The 25,210-nt window shown below is 39.0% G+C and overlaps 1 long non-coding RNA gene across 2 annotated transcripts in view; it reads right to left on the bottom strand.

The window, feature by feature from the left end:
* The window catches only part of LOC126940355 (uncharacterized), a 31,118-nt gene extending 9,545 nt beyond the window's left edge, over positions 1-21,573 (bottom strand). Inside the window, exons 1-3 of one of the 2 annotated variants that reach the window (XR_007720722.1) lie at positions 21,266-21,573; positions 15,073-15,343; positions 8,812-11,470 (exon numbers count right to left, since the gene is read on the bottom strand). This is a non-coding gene — a long non-coding RNA (uncharacterized LOC126940355). Of the gene's footprint in view, positions 1-8,811; positions 11,471-15,072; positions 15,344-21,265 lie in introns of those variants that run through there. The other variant, XR_007720723.1, reaches the window with a different exon arrangement.
* Between the last annotated feature and the right edge of the window lie 3,637 nt (positions 21,574-25,210).

The following is a 25,210-nucleotide window of genomic DNA, read 5'->3' as shown; positions in this document are numbered from 1 at the left end:
ATTTTTATATATATACATTTTTATTAAGCTTTATTAAGCAAAATTTGATTAGCAATAATGTATACAGGGAAATTCAGTTTCCTAAATTCCTAAAAGAAGAAAAAGAATGCACTGCTTTGACTAACTGGTTCTTTATATTTTAATTACAGAAGAAATTATAGAATTTCTTCCACATACATTTTTTTGATAAAAATGTGTCCTGATGAGAATCCAGATTTTACAATGTAATTGTAAAAAACGTAGGGGAGAAGAGATGCTTTGTTAGGGCACATGGACTCCTGAGCTGACATTTTTTATTAACCAGGGTAGTCCTCACTTTCTCTCCCCTCTTCTTACTCCCTATCATCCCCCAGGTTCTCCAAAGTTTTCTTTGTGTTAGTTGAATGAAAACAAGTCTGTGGCTTTTCCTGTTGCTCAACACTTTCATTTTGACACAAGTGTAAATAACTGCTCAAAAGCTGCAAAGTGAATGCATTTCAAGTTAAATCTTCCTCCAAAGTGCTAACTCCCAAGAAAACTGAACTGTAACAGGAACTTTAATATCCTGTGTGTACGGCTCGCCCCTAAATGATATTCCAATTCTCCCAAACTTGCCAGAGGAAAATGTGTTTAATGCAAATAGAGGTTGAAGTAATCAGCAAGTAGCGAGCTAGCAGTTCCCCCACACCCGACAGTTGCAAACTGGCAGCTTCTGAGATGAATACACCTTTCCAACAGGTTCCATTTTATTTAGGTTTAGAATAAGTTGTATTTATTTTGAAACTTAAGTTTATTGAGCCAGTGTTTTTTGAAAAGTTCCTAGTTTTTCTCCAATATTTTCTTTCAAATGTTATAATGGATGCATGCGATGAATGCAAATGTCGTTTTGCATAAGGAAGGTGTAATTTCAACATAAATTCCTAAAAGGTGGACTTCTGGATCAATAAGAATGTAACATTTTTTTAAAAATCAAAATCTCTTTGAGAAAATGAAGCATAAAAACTGTTTGCCAAAGTCCCCACCACACCCTATCACTAAACATGGTTCACTTCTGTCATTATTATTCATCTGGCATCAGTAGACATTTGAGTTTACCAACATTGCTGCAAAGAGCCAGGTACCCTCTGTTATGCTCATGCTTCTTAGGCTCCATTTGTGGAAACATCCGTCTGTGCTTGGAATATTTCAAGCTCTTCCAGACCTCTAAAGCCTTTATTAATTGTGTTCTCTCTGCTTGGAATAAGCCCCCACCCAGCCTTCCCCCGGGAGAATCCCTGCACCTTCTGCAATTCAATGTCAATTTGTGATATGTGGCAAAATTGCCTGCTCCCTCCTCTGGAATCACACCGTAGTTGAAGGCATCTTTGTCATACAGAGTTCTCTCCCCATTCTATATTATGATTATGACTATACATCTCCACCCCCCTTGACTGAGGGGTCCTCAAGGGCAATTGTGAGGATCTACATGTCTTTGGATCCCCATCACCTGTCTGGCACATGGTTAAGATGTGGTACATGTTTGTTCTGTGAACTGGCAATAAATAGCCTCTGGGTCTTGAAACAATGTAGCACCAAGTAGAAAGAATAATATTGCTATTTGAAAACTGCATCCCAAACTGGGCCCTCCCACTTACATAACCTCTTTAGCCTATGTCTTCATTTGTAATAACGGTTAGCAACGCCTACCTTAGTTATTGTGAGAATCAAATGAGATAATTTAAATAAAGTGTCTATCATCACAGCCGGAAGCTCTTAGCACATGCAGATTGCTCATGATTGGTTTGGACTAGTTTGTCTGCTGAATTTGAAAATATGAAAATAAGTGCATACGCAGAGAAATAACTTATTCCAAATAGACAAATTGTCCATTTTTCACCAGTCCATCTTAACCATGTAAAGTGAACTAAATTTATAATTTCATATGTGCAACAGAGCCACAGCACAAGAGGGTGGGCAATAAGCAGACGCCAGCCAGAAGTTTTACTCATGAAAGAAGGCCCTAAAAATTGGCCCAGAAGAACCAAAGCTCAACAATTACGGACATTCTCATTTTTTCTATTCCTTGGAATTCTCTTACCTGTTTCTTTCTAAAACTACTATGAAAAGCAAAGATTTTTTCCCCTCTCTTCTCTCAAGAGAGTTACCAGCAGTTACGCTAAACTAAGAGGAAGACAGGGTTCAAGTTTTCTCAACTTTAAAATTCTGATAAATAATCATTTCAGAGACTGGATTGTGTCCAATAGGATATATTTTTATCTACCTCAGAGCTACTATATACATTTACATAAACCCATTTTTTTAACAGGCTAATATCATAAAATATGAGAAATGAACAAGGAGAGAAAAGGAAAACAGCTCTTGAAGCTCATGAATCAGACTTTTTCAAGAGAACCAGATTCAGAATTGGTTGCTTTTTGAAGATATTAAACAGGACCCCTGATTTCATCAGAACTGTGCTCTGAAGGATAGTCCAAACTAGAAAGCTACATAGGAAGCAAACATGACAAATTGTCATTCCCCTTGTCACTCAGAAGAACCATCTGCTTCTGAGTTAAAGCCATTTTCTATTAAATTCACCAGCATGCTAATTAAAGAATGACTGGAGGATAGTGAAGCTGCCAGATGCTATGAGGATATATCACTGTCTTTTTATATGGTTAGGCAAACGTTTAATTAAACCTGCAGCTGCTGTGTCTGGTCGATCCACCAACACAGCTAAATCTCATTTACCTGAGAAAATCATTTCGCATTAGTGTCTTTCAAGAGGTAAAACAACTTAAAACGGACTTTGCTGAAATATGTAATGTCTTTGTACATGATTTAATTATATGCAACAGTAATTACATCAGGGCAACTTGAAACTGACTTTCCTTGGAGTTCTTGTTGTGTCTCCTGATAACTAATCAAATGTCCTCTCATTGAAGACATTGGAGGAGTAGAATTACAGAGCGCCTAAGTGCTTAGCCCGTTTCTATTACATTTTACTCAGGCATATGAGTTTGAGTGCATTTGAAAGACCTCTTTGAAGAAAATTAGACAAGACCTAGAGGAGATGGAAATGAAATGCAGCATCAAGTTCTGCTTATCTTGAAACTCTAATGATCAACACACTCGCCACCAGGACTGTGGACCTGTGCTGATTGTCTAAGAAAATAGCCATTTTCTTTTGTAATAGAGTTGTTTGAATTTTGGATGTATGCACATTCTTCTACTTTTTAAATAGAACAGTATTTTGATCAGCAGTGGATTTTTAACTGGAAAACATTCTGTATATCCACAAATTCAAAAACAAATCATAACTATTAACAGATGCTAGCTTCAGATTAAAATGGAGACAGCCGTCTTGAGGATCTTGAAGACTAGAGACATAGTCTTCATTGACAGGTTTTTAGGCTAATGTCTTAAGCATCAGATGCAGTACAAAGGGGTTTAAAAAAAAAAAAAAAGGTCATGTAAAAGCCCTAGATCGGCTGAGAGTTGAGCCTCAGCTGCAGATTCCCCTGCTCTTCCTCAGGGAAAAAAAAGCCTCCCGGAGGCAGCCAGCTTCACCTCCCTGCTTGGCTGGTCCTTAGAATGCTGTGGCAGCAAAGCTGCTGAGACAGTTTGCCTGAAGGATGTGGCAGAATGTGGTAGTATATGTAAGAGAAGCACCACCTGCCTGGATTGTGCCACGAATGTATCCTAAGGAGTTTGTGATTCTATTGGCTCCCCCTTTCTAGAATGCTCGGTGCACTGGCGACTCCTTGTCAAGCACAACTTAGCCAGCAGTTTCTCCCGACTTTCCAGCACCAAGGATGTTTCCTTCTATTATTAGGTACATGGATGTGCTTTGGTCAAGAATAGGCTGAGGCGGACATCCAGGGCAGCGTGACTCGGAGTTTAGAGTGCAGGCGCACAACTCCACTTGTTATATAACCTGTTTGTAGAAGCTCATACTTGGCTCAAAGCCACTATTGTCTGCAAAAGGTATAACTGCCCTGCTGACGCTGTACATACAGCTCTTGCAGACGGACAGTGAGGACCCGGGAACTAGCTGCGTGCCAAGGAGTGCAGCTGTAAGTATGGGAGCGGCAGGAGCTGCAGAGCCGGAGCAGGCAGCCAAAACAAAGGTGGACAGTGTAAGAGGTGCAGAATAAAACCATATTTCACCTGCCTATGCCTCCTCCACCAGTGTTCTTTCATCTATCTGCCACCCATCTACCCAACTCCCCTCGGAACTCAGCATGAGCTGGAACCTAACACTTCGTGTGACACCGTCACAGAAGAGCTGGGGAGAGATGCCACAGTCAAGATCTGTGGGATCAGCTTTATGATGTATAGCTGCTGGGACAACACGTTGACCTTGTGGCTTGCTTTCTTGCTGAGGAGAAAGAGGGAAGTTCTCCTGGGGAAAACCTGGTGATATTTTCAGTTCTATGCGGTCAAATATTTTATCATTTTGGTAATGGGATAGCTTGCTACCTTGCCTAATACCCCTAGAATGTCTTCCCCCTTCTCTTAATAACAAAGGGCTTCTAAATGCAGTAGTTGTAGTTGCCCAGGAAAACAGTAGAGGAGGGACACAGGAAGCAAGAGAGTGATTACTTAAGAGTAGAGCACTGTTTTGTGAGCCTGCACCCCCTGGTGTGAGTTGATGTGTTTCATTATGAAGTCGTACAATCCAAATTAGAATTTTTCTGGGTTTGTTGTCGTTTCTATTTTCATTAAGGAGAACATTCACCATGCTGTAATCACACCACAGCTATGTTTTGACAGCATGGGACACAGCCACTAACATTCTGTCCTCTTTCTGATTATTTAGGAATAAACAGTGCAGAAACTAAGAACGCAAGACACACTGAATGGAGTGGGATTCCTTGGAAGCAACTCTATGGGGAAGTGTTAGACAATCACTTCCTACTTGGTCTGTTTTAAATTAGTCCTCCAAGTGTCCTTATTTCTAAATTTTAAGTTGACTCTCCAAATTTAAAAAAATCAGACAATCAGGAGGTTGCAACCTGAGTTAGGCCTTTGATTTCAAACTTACAATTGTCTGCAATCTCGCCATTGGCAACAGTCCAAGAAAACATGTGTTGTGAATGCAGCTGCCCAGTGTGCTCTGCCACAGACATATGGTAGACTTAAAGATATTAAACCACAAGCTCTAAATACAAGTATGCCAGCTGTTTTTCCATCAGGATCAACTTACCCAGGTCAATTCTCTCAGGAGAGAAATTGGAAAGTGTAGGAAATAAATATTCTTAACAGGAATTCCCTTTTTTTTCCTGAAATTACACAAAGTAAATAGTTTTGGATTCTGAAAACTATCGTTGTAAAAATTAAATATCTGGGGTAAGATAAATGAGCCATTTATAATCCTGAGAGTCAAAAAGGGAAACAATTAGCTATCAATGTTAATAGTTGGTTACAAGAAAGCAATCAAAAGTATAACAATATTTTCTTTTAATTTATAAGCATGGCATTTATATACCCCTGCTCAAGAGGAAATGAACTTTGGGTGGATTTTCCAGTGGTGGGGTTCTTCTGTTCCACTTTTCTGAGATGACTAGTTGTGGCTAAGGATGGGATTTGTGACTTTGTAATATGACAGGCTGTTTGATCTTGGCCTTATTGGTGCCACCTGCCAATCAGTTGAAGTGTACAGTCAAGACAAAGCAATAATTTGTAGGGAAAATATATTTTCAGGGAGGGTCTCAACTACAGCTCTCAACAGCCATTCAGATGGGATTCATGAGTTAATTGATTCTCATTTCATCTAATCCCAGTTACCTCTCCAATGGCCCCATCTCAGAATACTATCAAATTGGGGGTTAAGACTTCAATATATGAATTATGGGACACGCAAATTAATCCATAGCAGTTAACAAGAAATATATATTTGTAAGTGCCCTCCCAGGTATTTATCTTCATTTAGCAATTTTTTTTTTTTAACACTACTATGGGCATACAAAATGCAAAAATGATTTAGACACATTTCCTAACATTGAGTAGCTCAATGAGTAACTCAGTGAGGAAGATAGACACAAATCAAAAATTGCAATAAGGTATGATTATTATAATTAAGTTTGTAAGAGGAAATGTGTTAAGGCTTTATTACAGTTCAGTAGGTTAGTTCATCAGCAGTCTCTCTGAATTTGAGCATCAACTACATACCAGGCAATATACACTTGGCACTCAGAATATAAAGATCAATAGAAAGAGTACTAAGCTCAGTCCAAAGGATCCAGGGAAGATTTTCTGAAGAAAATGGTATGTGCTTACCTGAAATGAGGAAAAGTTAGCTAGGTTGGTGAGAGAGGAATAGGCATCCCTAGCAATGAGAGGAAAGTGTGCAAACACACAGTGGTATGAAGTACTGGCAGAGAACTAGACAGTGTGGCTGGAACATAAAAAGATGTGAGATTGGCGTGGGTCAGGGAGGTCGGGATGGGAGAGGTGATAAGAAATGGCCAGATTCTGGATCTATTCTGAAGCTAGAGCTATCCATTAGGGTACGTGAGAGAAAAGAGTCAAGCTGACTCAGATTTTTATTCAAGAAACTGGAAGAATAGATGTGTCATTTACAAACAAAGACTGGTGGAAGGAGTGGACATGTGGGAAGAGGCTGGTTCAGACTCAGGAGTTTGGCGACTGGAGATTCATTTGCTTCACAAGTTTTGTTTTAAGTGGGCTTCCAACTGAAAGAGAACAAAGGCTTGAGTGCTGTAGGAGGTAGAACTGACGGAATTTGTGGACTAATTAGATCTAGGCAGTGAAGAAAAAAAAAAAAAAAGTGGAGTCTTAGATGACTGACTGGATCACGAGGTAGGCAGTGGGACCATTCACTGTGACGGGCATTACAGGCAGGAAAGGGAAGTTACAGTGGGGTGATAACAAGCTCCATTTTTTTCATGTTAAAGGCCTGTGATACACAAGTGGAAATGCCATCAGAGTCTCTGGAGCTAGGGAGGGAAAAGTGCTAGAAACATATCCTTTAGTGGTGGAAACTGAAGCCATAGGGTAAATGAGAAAGCACATAAAGGTGAGATACAATGCAAAGAGAAGCAATGTAAAGACAGAACTTTATTGAATATTTAAGGAAAAGAGCCCAAAGAAAATCTATCCTGATCTAGTTCAGACTTCCCTGTTGTAGAAAAATACGTGTGATCTGTACAGAAGAGCCATTAAAGGTTTACAGACTAAGTTTTCATAATCATGGTAAGATAAAGAACTGTTTCAAAAGATCAAAAGCAAGACCAATTAAATTCATTCTTCTATACTTTACACTCAAGAAATCTAGGCTATCATAATTTGAGAAAATACTTTAAAATTTTTATTAAAATATAGTATGCCTACAGAAGTGCACGTATCATAGAAGTACCATTAGATTATTTTTCATAGACTGAGCACACTCATGTAACCGAACCAAGAGGAAGAAATAGTATATCACCAACATCTCAGATGATGTATTTATCAATTTGAATGTCATGGACATTTGAGTAGCTTCTAAGTTTGGGACTACAAAGGACTGCTAGAAATATCCTAGAACTTAGCTTTTGGTAAATATATATAGAAGTGGACTAGTTGGATCACAGTATTTCCTATGTTTAGCTTTAGTTTTTCAAAGTGGCAGTCCCAGCTTCCACTTAAGCAGAAGTGTGTGAGTTCTAGTTGGACCAAAAGTTTTCAAACAGAGGGAAAACTGTTGCAAAGGAGCTCTTCAATGAGCGGAAAATGCCCAACTCTCAACACTGATTAATTTTTTCTCATTTTAATTTTCTATGGGTGAAAAGACTCGTGATGGAAATAGGAATTACTCTAGTTCTACATATATGCATTTTACTTAATAACTAGTAAGCCACAGCCCCCTGGCCTCTCAACTTTGAGAAAGTCTGCTTTAAGTCAAACTCAAATGCTACTACTGTCCATACAGCTTTCCTTATCCTCTCAGCTACAAGTGATGTCCCTTATTAAAACGTTTTTTCACTTTATGCTATTAACATCCCAACTTGTATTTTGGTCACATTGTCTTATCTCTTCTGATTAGTGGCTTGAAGGTAAGGACTGTTTACGTCATCACTATTCCATCTAGGCTTTTTCCATTTACCCATAGACAGTTTTTCATATACTTGTTCACAGAATAGATAATTTTCACATCTATTGTGAAGAGTCCCACTCATTTATTTCCAGTACCACAATGTGTTATATCCCTTGGCTTTAGGGAACAAATGACTAAAAAAAGACTTGATTTCAGAAAATTAAACATTGAAGCTCATCTCTAACTTACGCCAGGGAGCAGGGAGTGGGAAGGAATTTGGAGGGGAGGCAGAAAGTCAAGCAATTTTTACTGTTCAAAGGAATGTGCAATATGTTCTCTTGGAGCTCTGGGGATTTAAATATCAGAGGGATTGTTGGCAGCTTGGGTTTGCATATGCAGCACTGTTTGGGAATGCTCATATGGTGTGTGATTGTGCTGTGCCTAGAACTGACAGCGCCATCTGTTCCTCGCTTTATTGAGCAATGGGAATTAGCCTGCCCTCTCCAAATGAGCACATGTGTGAGTGCACACACACACACGCATAGCCCCAACCCCCACCCCCACCCCAGCCTAAACAGAATACTTGATCAACTCTCCATTTCAAGCTTTAATCTCAGCAGGCAATTCAGATGAGTCAGGTATCAGTACGGCCATGGCAAGATCCTACTCTTTCATGGAGAACTGTGAGGTCCAAGTGACAAGGAAACCAGTAATCATCACATGCAAAGCTATTCAGCATGGAAGATGAGTTATAATGACAGATGGTACCAGTCAAAAAAATAGCTCTATGGAAAAAAGCATGCTGACAGGGTACCAGTGTACAAGTTAAACATGGGCAATGTAATAAAATAGCAATAAGATGACAGAACAATTTTTTGAGAAATGTTCACAAGAACCGTTTTCTTAAGTGCACCTGTATATCTGTTCTCTATTCATCATTTGGAAACAAAAGTCATTTCCTATCATCATCATCATCAAATAAAATAGATCTCAACATCCACAGATATAGCTGTGTTGAAGGAAATCATGTGCCCTGAACAGAAAGGGAGAAGCTATGTGATTAATGTGCTATAGATGTGGAGAACATATGCCCAGGACTTTCCTGTGATTGTCTCAATTTTATGTAATTTTATTCTTAAAACAGAAAGGACAATGATTGACTAAAGGTATGAGAAATTTTTACACAATTGTGTTTTCACACGAAAGAGTTCACAAATCAAGAGAAGTTTAGAAAACAAATATCACAATGATGGCCTTGAGAAAAGTATGTTGGCGGCAATGTACGCAGGTGGGTAAAGCAATAATCATTTTCAGCAAGTTGTTAGAGTTAATCTGAAAAAAATAATCCCCATTACAAAATGCAGGGGAAATGCTGGATAAAAAATAACAAGCATTCTATTAAGTGTATTAGCTGAGTTTGTAAGACAGTAAGAAGTAATATGGGTCTGAAATGGAAAGGAAACTGAAATCTTTCTGGTAAGCCTCTAAGCTGAGCCTGTGGAAGGCATTTATTTTGGGTAAAGTGGGCGAGTGCTTGTTAGTTTAGGTAACCTAAGAACTTCAGTTTTATACCCATAGAAGATTAGGTCTTGGGTAGCCTGATGTAAAAGTTCAAGTCCAAATGGGGCATTTGCATAGTCTCAAAGTATCTCCCTTCAAATATGCAGCAATTACAAATGGAAAAATAGTTAACATTAGAGTGGAGCAACTTGGCAGACATCATCTAAGCCAAGGTATGATTAACATTGTGAGTAATATAGACACTTGACACATACCCCCGACAGGATGTTTTAAAAAGGGCCCATAACTTTTCTAGTATCCTTCCCATTTGTGCATAAATTCAGCATAATCATGAGAAAACGATAAACCCAAACTGAGGAACATTCTACAAAATAACTGAGCAGAACTCTAGGTGAGTGTCAAGGTTATGAAAGACAAGAAAAGGAGGAGGACTTGTCCCAGAGGACTAAGGAGTTATGATAACCAAAACCTAATGTGAGATCTTGGTTTGGATCCCAGAACAGAAAAAATGACAGTTGAAAACCTGGTGAAATCTAAGTGATCTTAGTTTATTAGCTTTAAAAAGCTAATAGTGTTATAACAAGATATACTTCTTTGTTTTGTTTTGATCAATGTATTGTGGCTAGGTAAGATGTTAACACAACACCGTATACAGTTATAGAAAATATGAACATAATGGAAGGACATATGGAAACTAGTTTCTGCAATTCTTTAAATTTATGTCAAAAAAATTAACTGTTTAAAACAAAGGTACCAGTGACCTCATTGTGGCTATAAAGGGGATCAAGAATGAAAGAAAAAAAAAGTCATTAAATCATGGCTAGAAAATTTATTAAATTCAACTCTAATAGTTAAAGAAAACTGCCAACTCATTATAAACAGGATGTGTGGGCACTGTGCCCATTCACTCCTTCCCACCTGCTGAAGTCACCCAGTAAGTGACAAGCCACTGCTAATGGCAAGGTAAACCCCAAAAAGAAGCTGTCAGAAGCAGGTGGTTTCAATGTCCCAGGTGGCTTTGAATTTCCTGGAGTCAGCTCCTACCTCTTAACTGTGGGCTGAGCATTGTGACTTTACAGAAACCATAAAAGTAACAAGGCATTCAACAAGCCTCAGACTGAAGAGACTGGAAAAGTGAGAATGTGGGAACATGTGATTTGAATGAATCAATCCCAACTAACGATACATGCAATCACTGTAAATCAGTTACTCCAGGTTTTATGTTCTTTCATGTCCCTAACAATTTCTTACATTCTGAAAAGTTTGAGGGTGAGTGTGGTAGATCATGCCTGTAATCCCAGCACTTTGGGAGGCCGAGGTGAAAGAGTCGCTTGAAGCCTGGAGTTTGAGATCAGCCTGGGAAACAAAGCAAGACATCATCCATGAAAAAAAAAACTTTTTAATTAGCCTGGTGCAGTGGCATGTGCCTGCAGTCCCAGCTCCTTGGGAGGCTGAGGTGGGAGGATTGCTTGAACCCTTGAGCCCAGGAGCTTGGGGCTGCAGTCAGCTATGATCATGCTACTGCACTCCAGCCTGGACAACAGACCAAGGCCCTGTATCTAAAACAAGTTTGAGAAATGGTGAATAACATTGTCTGATTGTTCTAGAAAGTGCTACTACTTTCCTTGCAATTTAGGAGTGAAAAAAAATGAGGGCTAGGGATGGAATTTGGAAACAATTTGACCTTTGATTACAAATATAAATAAGTTCTTCACAATTTGATGCAATGGTGTTTAACATGGTGGACACAGATGCAAGGACTGGAATATTTTAAATGTGGAAAAATAATCATAGAACATACCATTTGGAGCTTGACAGAACTTGAGGTTATCTGGTCCAGCTCCCCACTTTTGATATGAGAAAACAGGCTCAGAAGGATGATTGGACTTGTTCAAGACAACACGATGGCCTAGCGGGTCACAGTCTAAATGTCCTTCAACCTCTGCTGTGCTTCTTAAAAGCAAAGATACAAGTTGCCAGGTGAGAATAATGTGTGGAGATCAAATCTGAAACAGGCTTCAAGATGTAAAATGAAGTGAAAATACAAGTAGTACCTTCACTTTGTTAATACTCAATTACAAAGGAAACCCATCATGTTCACAGGGAAACTCAATTTCTTTTTGAAGATTGTAAAGTTAACTTTTAAGAATACACAGAATATGATCCGATTCACCAAGAACCACACAAGAGACACAATGGAAGGAAATATGATCTTGGGACAAAGGCAAATGGGGATTCCTTGCATGGCCTTTGGTGTTTTGATAGTAGCTATACAGAAGCATTAATGTCCATGCTTTAATGTATGTGAGTTTCTTACCCTAATTTTATACTGTATGTAAATAAATCATGGCTTTTTGGTGATGCAGTAAGCTTTTAAATAACTTATACGTAAGACGTGATATTCTGACAGGATACCTAGACTTTATGTTCTACAAAACAGTCATACATAAAGTGTAACACAGAATGACACTAAAGTATTGATATGGTTTTGGCGGGGTCCTGACACAAATTTCTTGTAATTTCTTTAATCCCCATGTCATGGGAGGGACTGGCTGGGAGATAATTGAATCATGGGGGCAGTTACCCCCCATGCTGCTGTTCTCATGATAGTGAGTTCTCATGAGAGCTAATGGTTTATAAGGGGCTTTTCCCCACTTTTGCTTGGCACTTCTTGTGGCCACCATGTGAAGAAGGCTGTGTTTGCTTCTCCTTCTGCCATGATTGTAAGTTTCCTGAGGCCTCCCCCAGCCATGCTAAACTGTAGGACAAACCTCTATCCTTCATAAATTACCCAGTCTTGGGTATGTCTTTATTAGCAGTATGAGAATGGACTAATACAAGTATGTTGGTAAATCAGAGCGCGAGCGCGAGCGAAACAGCTAACATTCAAGAACCCAGGTTGAAAAATACGAAGATAGAATAAAATACACCAAATACTTTAAAAAAAAAAAAAAAAAAAAAAAAGCTGGCAGAGAGTCTTATTTAGGAAAGCAGAAACTTTAAAGCAAAAAGCATTAAGAATAAAAAGCTTACTATGTGGCCAGAAAAATAATTCACTAACCATAAAAACAACAATCCTAAACTTCTATGTACATGACACAGCCTCAAACTATAAAACAAATTGATAACATTCCAAGGAAAATCAATGAATTCACATTTCTGCCATTAACTCATGGGGAGCAAAATTTTTTAATATAGAAAATTCAGACAGGTAGTTTTAGCTAGTGACAACAATTAAAGACTCATTCTTTTCATGCATAAAATGAGGCATTTCAAAATTGACCATGCACTTAGTTATAAGGCAAGTTTCAACATACCAGATGGTCTGTATCAAACATACTACCTTCTCTGTCCACTATGCAATTAAGTTAGAAATCAGTAATGCAAAGAAATATAATTAATCATAAATTTAGTAACAAACTTCAAAGACAAATTATGGAAATAAAGCATTTGGAGCTGTATTACACAATCAAGACACTACACTCAAAACCGGGATGACCTAACTGAAGTGGTACTTAGAAATTTATAAAATTACAAAATAATTTAAAAATAACAAAGCATGTACTTAAGTTAGATAACAGAATAAACCCAAAAAGTAGAAAAAGAACAAAGGCCAAAATTAATAGAAAGCAACAGATCACAGAATCAACAAAGGCCAAACCTAGTTTTTTGAAAAAGACAGATAACCTCTGGCAATATTAATTTTTTTAAATAAGGGAAATAACAAGTAATATCAGGAATGAAAAAGAGGCCATGAATAGAGTGTAGCACATACTAAACACCAGAATGAACATTGATGAAGTGGCAAGTTCCTATTCTCATCTCTACGGCCTTCAGATTTTCCCCCACTAGTTGCTTTTTTGGCTCACTCTTTCATATTTTGTTCTGCAAAGCTGACCATTCCATTTATTGGATTTAAACTTGCCTAAGTCTACAGGGCCTTGTGCTTGTAGAATGTGTACCTTCCCCGTCAACAGGGTAGTAGAAAATGAGAGAGTGAAGTACTCAATCATGTAAACTAAACGAAATCAGAGCTCTCACCCAGCCCCAGTGTACCCCTGGTGTCATCAGATGTGCTGCCTTCCTTTCCCCTATTTCTACCCCTAGTCCTCATTGTCCCATCAGCAATTACTTTCACAGCCCGTTAAAGGTTACTTTTTCTCGAGTCTGGCTCTGTTCTAATCTCTAGGATAGAAATAACAATTTTAGCCATTTTGGAGACCTGAGAAAAATACACTTTTTCTGTGGCTTTGAGGGCTCAGGAACTATAGCTGTGAACCTAAGATAGTTTCCGCAGAAATTCCTGCCCAACAGAAAAGGCCTACCAGCATTTAACAAGTAAGGTTTGCGGGAGCTAAGAAACTTGCCCCGAGACAGTAGGTATCACAGTTGTAAATCTCAATTTAGGTCTGTCTGAGACAAAATACTGCCTTCCCCGCACCCCCCACCCCCCACCCCCCACCCATGTAATTTCCACTGAGGTTAAATCTTGGTTTCCTGTGATGAGTCCTTTCTATCATTATATGCTGTTTATATTTCCCATGCTTCGTGTGAATGCCATTACAACCTCAAAAATGAAACCAACAGAGATCTTTCCGAACTGTACACAAAAGGAAAGGTACTATTTTGAAAACTAAAACCCTAAATGCATAGTGCCCTTATCAGACTCTGAAGATGCAAAATATAAAAACATCCAGTGTGAGCACATTTTCTCCATAATGATCTGTCTCCTCACTTGAAAAATAAAAGATGGAGAATTGGACCAAATATTAACTCCTTTAGCTCTACTTGACTAATGAACTGAATAGTACATGCACAGACGTTTTTCCCCTTTCAGTGTACCTAAATTAATATTTTCAGGCATCGTGGGAGGAGCTCTTTTGTTCAGGAGCTGATAATTGCCATTTTTGCAAAGCAAATCAACAGCAAAACACCTACAGGTGAGTTTTAAGATATTAAAGAGAACAATTGCTTTTGTTTTACCATGTTTTTGAGGTCAAGTTGATGCGATTTCGTGCAGTTTGAGAGGTTTTTACTAATCACCACTAGTATTTTTATTTGTGATGTTTTTATGCCATAAAAATCTGTGCCTAGATATACTTATCTTCAAAGTCTTGGTGTGGAAGAAAAGGAATGGGGTTATTTTAACGATTAAGGTGGGAAGGTATGGGAAGCAAATGAGTATTTCCATTTCCTCTCTCATATGCACTTTCTTTCCCAATTCAGTGGGAGCAGCTTACAGCATAATGAAAACTAAAGCAAGCCCCACTCCTCATTCTGTAGACTCTCCCCGTCTTGCGTCAACTATACTTTCTTTCCAATCGTTAAACTCCATCTTCCACTCAGCAAGTTTTGCCATTTCTCTCCAATCTTAAAAGCAGACACATTTGTGCATTCAACCATGCATCCTTTTCTAGTAAGCTGACACCCCATATCTCCTCTTCTACAAACTTGTTGAAAATTATACTCCTTATCTCTCCTTCACGATACATTTCTCAACACACAGAAAGTTGACTTCAATTTTCTTAAAATTACTAAACTGAATTTGCCTTTACCGTAATTACTGAGGACCTCCTCAATGGTTATTTCATTATTTTGTCTTTCAAATGTTTCCACGCTTGCCGCATTTTCGTTTTGAAATTCTTCTTCTGGCTTTGGTAACTTCTATCATGCTTGTCTTTCCCTGGGTTTCCTGCCATCTCTATGGCTGCCCCTCAGTCTTCTTTGCTAACACTTTCTTTTAACCCTCCTCTTAAAACTTAATGCTTTTAGGCTTAACTTCTCAGTATTCTGTTACTGTCTCTGCTTCCTGAGACATCTCACCTACTGACTTAACTTCTGACTTCTACCTAAACAAAGATGTTGTTGGGGTGATCAGACCCAATACCAGGTCGTGGGGGTGACAAAGTCCAGCGGAGTCAAAGGATTGAGGAAAAGAGTGAAAGAAAAAGGTGGGACGCCAGAGGGCCATTGCTATTGTAGAGGCTGCGAAGGCCCCAAAGCCCTGGGAGCCCACGGTATTTATGGGTAATCAGCAAAGAAACAGGTGGTGAGAACGTGGAGGTCAAAAGGACATGTTGCATTAAGTACATGATTTACAGCTGTGATGCTTTAGCATTTATATGGAACATGTTCTGCTACTTGAGATAATGGGAATAGGAGCCTAGGAGCCTAGGAGGGCTATAAGCAAGGAGCCAGCAAGTCTAGACACATTCCAGAGGACATTAAGCAAGCCCTGCCTCAGTTTCCCTCCCAACACTCAGCTTTTTCCCAACACATGGGTCCCAAATCCCCATCCTCAGCTGAGACCTTCTTCCTAAGCTCCAGGCTGGGATATACAGCTGCCTGCAAGGCATAAAATCTTTAAAAAACCACAATCGTCAAGTTCTAATCATGTCCCAAGTTGAGTTTGTTGCTTTTCTTTCTCCAAACCTCCTGGAACTTATCTCTTTCCTTTTCTAGAAACCCCAGCCAGAATCTAGAATCATTCTAAACTCTTCACTGTTCATCACTTTACTCATCCAGTTTCATGCAACCTGTCTTATGGATTCTGTAGTTATAATGCTATCCATTTCTAGCTCCTCCTTTACACCCCCCCTACTGACTTAGCTCATATTCTCTTTATACCTGGCTTTAACCTACTTCAGTGATTTGAAGAATCCCTGTCATTTGGTCATCTGTGCCCTTTATCTCCCTTCCCAAACATCCTCCCCACAGTGATCAATCTGACCTTTCCAGAGTGTCATTTATTAAATGACATAAAGGTACATTTAACTTTGATGTTTTAAACCCTGTTTAACTCCTGTCAATGTCTCCCCATTTCAGAAGTCCCTAAACATGAGTTTAGGGATTACTGCTGGGCCGTGTTCAGTAAGCTGATTAGAGGGGTGACATAGATGAGAAGAATATGTATTTTTCAAAAGCTCCCACTATAGGATTCTAACATACAGCCAAGTTTGAAATTCTCAGGGCAAAAGGCCAAACCAAAAATCACATATACTAAGGGGATTAATCACTCTAGATGACACATTCATACTAATTGGGATGTGGGCCAAGTGGTATCCTGTATTTCTCAGGACTGTTGAGGACCTCTGACCAAGAGGTCCAAGCCAAAACTCAACAGGTACAGAGGGCTTCCTATCATTGGGTCCTTGACCCAATGTGCTGCATTAATCCCCTGCCCCCTCCAAGCATCCTGTGTTCCAACCCTATGAAGCTGTTACAACTCCTGGCTGGGCGCAGTGGCTCACGCCTGTAATCCCAGCACTTTGGGAGGCCGAGGTGAAAGAGTCGCTTGAAGCCTGGAGTTTGAGATCAGCCTGGGAAACAAAGCAAGACATCATCCATGAAAAATTTTTTAATTAGCCTGGTGCAGTGTCATGTGCCTATAGTCCCAGCTCCTTGGGAGGCTGAGGTGGGAGGATTGCTTGAACCCTTGAGCCCAGGAGTTTGGGGCTGCAGTCAGCTATGATCATGCTATTGCACTCCAGCCTGCACAACAGACCAAGGCCCTGTATCTAAAATAAACAAGTTTGAGATATGGTGAAAATTGAGTGCAAGGAAAGTAGTTGCACTTTCTAGAACAATTTAGCGGTGAAGAAATGAGGGTTAGAGATGGAATTTGGAAACAATTTGACCTGATTATAAATATAAATAAGTTCTTCACAATTTGATGCAATGGTGTTTAACATGGTGGACACAGATGCAAGAACTGGAATATTTTAAATGTGGAAAAAATCATAGAACATACCATTTGGAGCTCGACAGAACTTGAAGTTATCTGGTCTAGCTCCCCACTTTTGATGTGAGAAAACAGGCTCAGAAGGATGAATGGACTTGCTCAAGACAACACAATGGCCTAGCTGGTCACAGTCTAAATGTCCTTCAACCTCTGCTGTGCTTCTTAAAAGCAAAGATACAAGTTGCCAGGTGAGAATAATATGTAGACATCAAATCTGAAACAGGCTTCAAGATGTAAAAAAGTAAAAATACTAGTACCTTCACTTTGTTAACTCAATTACAAAGGAAACCCATCATGTTCACAGGGAAACTCAATTTCTTTTTGAAGATTGTAAAGTTAACTTCTAAGAATACACAGAATATGATCCGATTCACCAAGAACCACACAAGAGACACAATGAAAGGAAATATGATCTTGGGACAAAGGCAAATGGGGATTCCTTGCATGGCCTTTGGTGTTTTGATAGTAGCTATACAGAAGCATTAATGTCCATGCTTTAATGTATGTGAGTTTCTTACCCTAATTTTATACTGTATGTAAATAAATCATGGCTTTTTGGTGATGCAGTAAGCTTTTAAATAACTTATACGTAAGACGTGATATTCTGACAGGATACCTAGACTTTATGTTCTACAAAACAGTCATACATAAGGTGTAACACAGAATGACACTAAAGTATTGATATGGTTTTGGCGGGGTCCTGACCCAAATCTCTTCTTGTAATTTCTTTAATCCCCATGTCATGGGAGGGACCGGCTGGGAGATAATTGAATCATGGGGGCAGTTATCCCCCATGCTATTCTCATGATAGTGAGTTCTCATGAGATCTGATGGTTTAATAAGGGGGTTTTCCCCCCCTTTTGCTTGGCACTTCTCCTTGCTGCCACCATGTGAAGAAGGCTGTGTTTGCTTCCCCTTCTGCCATGATTGCAAGTTTCCTGAGGCCTCCTCAGCCATGCTAAACAGACAATTAAACCTCTATCCTTTATAAATTAGCCAGTCTTGGGTATGTATTAGCAGTATAAGAATGGACTAATATAAGTATGTATGTTGGTAAATCAGAAAGAGAAACACCTAACATTCAAGAACCCAGGTTGAAAAATACAGAAGATAGAACAAAATACACCAAAGAATACTTTAAAAAAAAAAACAAAAAAACCTGGCAGAGAGTCTTATTTTGGAAAGCAGCAACTTTAAAGCAAAAAGCATTAAGAATAAAAAGCTTACCATGTGGCCAGAAAAATAATTAACTATAAAAACAACAATCTTAAACTTCTATGTACGTGATGACACAGCTTCAAAATATATAAAACAAATTGATGACATTCCAAAGAAAATCAATGAATTCACATTTCTGCCATAACTTGGGGAGCAAAATTTTTTAAGAATAGACAATTCAGATACAGTTAGGTAGTTTTATCTAGTGACAAAGAGTCATCCTTTTCATGCATGAATGAGGCATTTCAAAATTGACCATGCACTTTAGTTATAAGGCAAGTTTCAATATACCAGATGGTCTGTATAAAACATACTACACCTTCTCTGTCCACTATGCAATTAAGTTAGAAATCAGTAATGCAAAATAAATTCATCGTACTTTGTAAATTTAGTAGCAAACTTCAAGGAAATTATGGAAATAGGAAAGTATTTGGAGCTGGATTACAAATTAAGATACTACACTCAAAACCGGGATGACCTAACTGAAGTGATACTTAGAAGTTTATAAAATTACAAAATAATTAAATGAAGCATGTACCTAAGTTAGAAAAACAATAAACCCAAAAAGAGTAGAAAAAGAACAAAGGCCAAAATTAATAAAATAGAAAGTAACATCACAGAAAGAATCAAAGGCCAAAATTAGTTTTTTGAAAAAGACGAATAAGATAACCTCTGGCAATATTAATTTTTTTAAATAAAGGAAATCAAATTAGTATTGGGAATGAAAAAGAGGCCATGAATAGAGTGTAGCACATACTAAAGAACACCAGAATGAACATTGATGAAGTGGGAAGTTCCCATCTCTGTGGCCTTCAGATTTTTCCCCACTAGTTGCTTTTTTGGCTCACTCTGATATTTTGTTCTGCAAAGCTGACCATTCCATTTATTAGGTTTAAACTTGCCTAAGTCTACAGGGCCTTGTGCTTGTAGAATCTGTGTACCTTTCCCATCAACAGGGTTGTAGAAAATGAGACTGAAGTACTCATAGAAACTAAACAAAATCAGAGCTCTCACCCAGCCCCAGTGTACCCCTGGTGTCATCAGATGTGCTGCCTTCCTTTCCCCTATTTCTACCCTAGTCCTTATTGTCCCATCAGCAATTACTTTCACAGCCCGTTGAAGGTTACTTTTTCTCGAGTCTGGCTCTGTTCTAATCTCTAGGGTAGAAACAACAATTTTGGCAGTTTTGGAGACCTGAGAAAAATACACTTTTTCCTTTCTGTGGCTTATGGTGAGGGCTCAGGAACTACAGCTGTGAACTAACCTAAGATAGTTTCCGCAGAAATTCCTGCCCAACAGAAAAGGCCTACCAGCATTTAACAAGTAAGATTTGCAGGAGCTAAAACTTGCCCTGAGATAGTAGGTATCAACAGTTGTAATCTCAATTTAGGTCTGTCTGAGACAAAATACTGCCTTCCCTCTCCCCTCCAACCTATGTAATTTCCACTGAGGTTAAATCTTGGTTTCCTGTGATGAGTCCTTTCTATCATTATATGCTATTTATGTTTTCCATGCTTCGTGTGAATGCCATTACAACCTCAAAAATGAAACCAGGAGATGTTTCTGAATAACTGTACACTAAGGAAAGGTACTATTTAAAAAATAAAACCCTAAATACATAAGACTCTGAAGACGCATAATATAAACATCCACAGTGTGAGCACATTTTCTCCATAATGATCTGTCTCCTCACTTGACAAAAGATGGAGAATTGGACCAAATACTAACTCCTTTAGCTCTACTTGACTAATGAACTGAATAGTACACGCACAGACGTTTTTCCCCTTTCAGTGTACCTAAATTAATATTTTCAGGCATCGTGGGAGGAGCTTTTGCTCAGGAGCTGATAATTGCCATTTTTGCAAAGCAAATCAACAGCAAAACACCTACAGGTGAGTTTTAAGATATTAAAAGAACAATTGCTTTTGTTTTACCATGTTTTTGAGGTCAAGTTGATGTGATTTTGTGCAGTTTGAGAGGTTTTTACTAATCACCACTAGTATTTTTATTTGTGAAGTTTTTATGCCATAAAAATCTCTGCCTAAATATACTTATCTTTAAAGTTTTGGTGTGGTAAAAAAAAAAGGAATGGGGTTATTTTAACGATTAAGGTGGGAAGGTATGGGAAACAAATGAGTATTTCCATTTCCTCTCTCATATGCACTTTCTTTCCCAATTCAGTGGGAGCAGCTTACAGCATAATGAAAACTAAAGCAAGCCCCACTCCTCATTCTGTAGACTCTCATCCCTTCCTGTGTCAACTATACTTTCTTTCCAATCGTTAAACTCCATCTTCCACTCAGCAAGTTTTGCCATTTCTCTCCAATCTTAAAAGCAGACACATTTGTGCATTCAACCACGCATCCTTTTCTAGTAAGCTGACACCCCATCTCTTCTCAGGCAAACTTGTTGAAAATTATACTTCTTATCTCTCCTTCACCACAATACATTTCTCAACACACAGAAAGTTGACTTCAATTTTCTTAAAATTACTAAACTGAATTTGCCTTTACCGTAATTACTGAGGACCTCCTCAATGGTTATTTCATTATTTTGTCTTTCAAATGTTTCCATGCTTGCCGCATTTTCGTTTTGAAATTCTTCTTCTGGCTTTGGTAACTTCTATCATGCTTGTCTTTCCCTGGGTTTCCTGCCATCTCTATGGCTGCCCCTCAGTCTTCTTTGCTAACACTTTCTTTTAACCCTCCTCTTAAAACTTAATGCTTTTAGGCTTAACTTCTCAGTATTCTGTTACTGTCTCTGCTTCCTGAGACATCTCACCTACTGACTTAACTTCTGACTTCTACCTAAACAAAGATGTTGTTGGGGTGATCAGACCCAACACCAGGTCGTGGGGGTGACAAAGTCCAGCGGAGTCAAAGGATTGAGGAAAAGAGTGAGAGAAAATGAGAGAAAAAGGTGGGACGCCAGAGGGCCATCGCTATTGTAGAGGCTGCGAAGGCCCCAAAGCCCTGGGAGCCCACGGTATTTATGGGTAATCAGCAAAGAAACAGGTGGTGAGAACGTGGAGGTCAAAAGGACATGTTGCATTAAGTACATGATTTACAGCTGTGATGCTTTAGCATTTATATGGAACATGTTCTGTTACTTGAGATAATGGGAATAGGAGCCTAGGAGGGCTATAAGCAAGGAGCCAGCAAGTCTAGACACATTCCAGAGGACATTAAGCAAGCCCTACCTCAGTTTCCATCCCAACATTCAGCTTTTTCCCAACACATGTGTCCCAAATCCCCATCCTCAGCCGAGACCTTCTTCCTGAGCTCCAGGCTGGGATATACAGCTGCCTGCAAGGCATAAAATCTTGAATAAACCACAATCATCAAGTTCTAATCATGTCCCAAGTTGAGTTTGTTGCTTTTCTCCAAACCTCCTGGAACGTATCTCTTTCCTTTTCTAGGAACCACAGCCAGAATCTAGAATCATTCTAAACTCTTCACTGTTCATCACTTTACTCATCCAGTTTCATGCAACCTGTCTTATGGATTCTGTAGTTATAATGCTATCCATTTCTAGCTCCTCCTTTACACCCCCTACTGACTTAGCTCATATTCTCTTTATACCTGGCTTTAACTACTTCAGTGATTTGAAGAATCCCTGTCATTTGGTCATCTGTGCCCTTTATCTCCCTTCCCAAACATCCTCCCCACAGTGAACAATCTGACCTTTCCCGAGTGTCATTTATTAAATGACATAAAGGTACATTTACTTTGATATTTTAACCCTGTTTAACACCTGTCAATGTCTCCCCACTTCAGAAATCCCTAAACATGAGTTTAGGGATTACTGCTGGGCTGTGTTCAGTAACTGATTAGAGGGGTGACATAGATGAGAAGAATATGTATTTTTCAAAAGCTCCCACTATAGGATTCTAACATACAAGTTTGAAATTCTCAGGGCAAAAGGCCAAACCAAAATCACATATACTAAGGGGATTAATCACTCTGGATGACACATTCATACTAATTGGGATGTGAGCCAAGTGGTATCCTGTATTTCTCGGGACTGTTGAGAATCTCTGACCAAGAGGTCCAAGCTAAAATTCAACAGCTACAGAGGGCTTCCTATCATCTGGTCCTTGACTCAATGTGCTGCGTCATCCCCTGCCCCCTCCAAGCATCCTGTGTTCCAACCATATGAAGCTGTTACCACTCCTGGCTGGGCGCAGTGGCTCACGCCTGTAATCCCAGCACTTTGGGAGGCTGAGGTTGGTGGAGCACGAGGTTAGGCAGCTTGAGACCAGCCTGGCCAACATGGTGAAACCTCGTCTCTAATAAAAATATAAAAATTAGCCGGGTGTGGTGGCAGGCACCTATAATCCCAGCTACTTAGGAGGCTGAGGCAAGAGAATTGCTTGAATCCGGGAGGTGGAGATTGCAGTGAGCCAAGATGGCGCCATTGCATTCCATCCTGGGTGACAAGAGCAAGACTCTGTTTCAAAAAAAAAAAAAAAAAAAAATCCCTAAGCTTATTGTGCTGTTTTGTACTGACTGGAAAATTCCTACTCATTCTTTAGACCACTTTGAAGCTGCTTTGCTACACCTTCCTAGGCTCAGGAAATAAAAGTGAATAACTTCTCTTTTATGCCCGTATTATTCCTCGGACATGTTTCTATGCACTTGCACTGCACTTTAACTCTGTATACATTACCCATTAGCCTGTGATAGCCTTAAAGACAGAGATAACATCTCAGACATTTTGGAGGCTCTAGAACCTGAAACATTTGACTCATAAATATTCAATCTATTGAATGAATGTATTCCTCCAAAGAAGATCTCCCCAAAAGATTAAATGCTCAAATATTAGAAAATGAGGTAAATGACAAGGATTCATTCAGTCTTTGATCTAAATTAATTCAATAAGTCAAAAGCTTGATTAGTATCATCTACTAGTTATTCTAGTCCCTAATACTTCCTCTTCATTCTGATGTGCTAATTCATGGGCCATTTGGTGAAGGGCACAGATATATATCCAGTGAGACTCTGGAAAGACCAGTGTTTGCAGTGTTTATTTTTTCAGGGACAAAATGAAATAAACTATCTGAGTGATTTCCATCAATGATCAACTATTAGCTGTTGTGGAACCTATTATATGCCAGGCATTATACTTGGCATTGAACATGCAAAGATGACACAAACAGAACTATGCCCCCCAAATCTATTAGGGTTCCAAAGAGATACTTGATGAATTCTGCCTGAAAGACTGCACATGGTCTATGAATTCATGAAATCTTAGTTTGTGAAAGCCAAAAGGTGACATCTTAGATAATAAATGGCTATTATTCACAACATTTACACAAACAAGATGACAATAATGCATTTGTTAATTGTACTCAATTTATGGACAGGAGCCCAAGCTGTAGATGGCAATAGTGGCTATTGCAGAAGGCAGTGATGAAGTAATCAGCATAGCCAGGCCTATGTGAAGTTATTTATTGAGAGGTTTAATCATTTATTATATCAGGGAGAGCCTTATGCCTTAATTACAGTTGATAATAGAAAAAAGTATCAACTAGGCCTGGATTTCTGTCATGAAAGGAGAGATTACAAGGTACCTTCTTTATCAGTAGACCTTGTTGACTTTAAGAAAGGCAGACTTTCCTTCAATCTTAGTTTTATGGAAAAATGAAAACATTTAATAAAATTTTTATAAAAAGGGGAACCAAAACCTCAGAGATATAAATAAATGATTCAGAGTCACACACTGGCAGTCAATTTCACTTAGACCCTAAGCCCACCCTCTTTTCACCACATCCAAGATTGGATGACCATCCAAATTGACTGGATCCACAATACAAGTGTAGAGTGTTACTGATTCCCCTCAACCAACTGATCCGTTCTGTTCTAAATATGCTGTGGTGCAGCAGACAGCGCACCAATCAAACATAGTAATGAATGCTACATGTAAAATGGGTGCATTGCATTCACACTTTTACTGTCTGAAGTAAAATATGAATAACTTGGGAAGAATAGTATTTTAAGGACATCAGGAGAGCTATGGTTTAAAATTTCAGGCAGCTTCAAGAGCGGACAAGCAAATGAAATTTCCCATTTTGATTTCTGTCTTCATGTGGTGGAGCTTGTGACTCAAAAGGTGGAGAAAATGTCAAGAATTTTGGTTATAAACTATTAGGCACGTATCAGCCAGTAGTGGGAATTGCCAGGCTCTAGAGGCAGACAGGCCTTGGCTGAAACCCAGCTCAGTCACTTCCTACCCTTGTAATACTGGCACTCAGTTTCCTATATAAGTGATAATACTAATAGCTGCCTTGGAGGGTGGCTGTCAGGAATAAACAAAATAATGTACCAAGAGGAGCCTGGCATGAAATTCTTAGTGAGGCTCCCACCTTTCTCCTTTCTTTTGTGAGGCCCAAACTATTTGTCAGGTTCAGACTGGTTCCCCAGTCTTCACCCTAAAGCCAATGTTAGAATGAAGTGAGTGAGGCACTCAGCTCAGGCACAAAATTTATGAGAATGCCAAAATGCAGTAATCAAGATAAATAATGCAATATTTTAACAATCAAAATGCCAAAAAAAAAAAAAAACTATGACGAATACAATTTCAGCAGTTTAAAATTAAGATAGGGTCCAGCCCTTCATTTACATGACTCAACCTCACTTGCCTCACCATAACATTGGCCCTGCTAGATCCTATCTTTATTTACAAGTTTGATATTTTGTTCTTCATGGGTTTCTCACATTGTGATTTTAAAAATC

This window comes from Macaca thibetana, chromosome 17 (assembly GCF_024542745.1).
Source record: "Macaca thibetana thibetana isolate TM-01 chromosome 17, ASM2454274v1, whole genome shotgun sequence".
Classification (NCBI taxonomy): domain Eukaryota; kingdom Metazoa; phylum Chordata; class Mammalia; order Primates; family Cercopithecidae; genus Macaca; species Macaca thibetana.
Note: the sequence above shows the minus strand (reverse complement) of the source record. Positions and strands in the feature narration are given on the sequence as shown.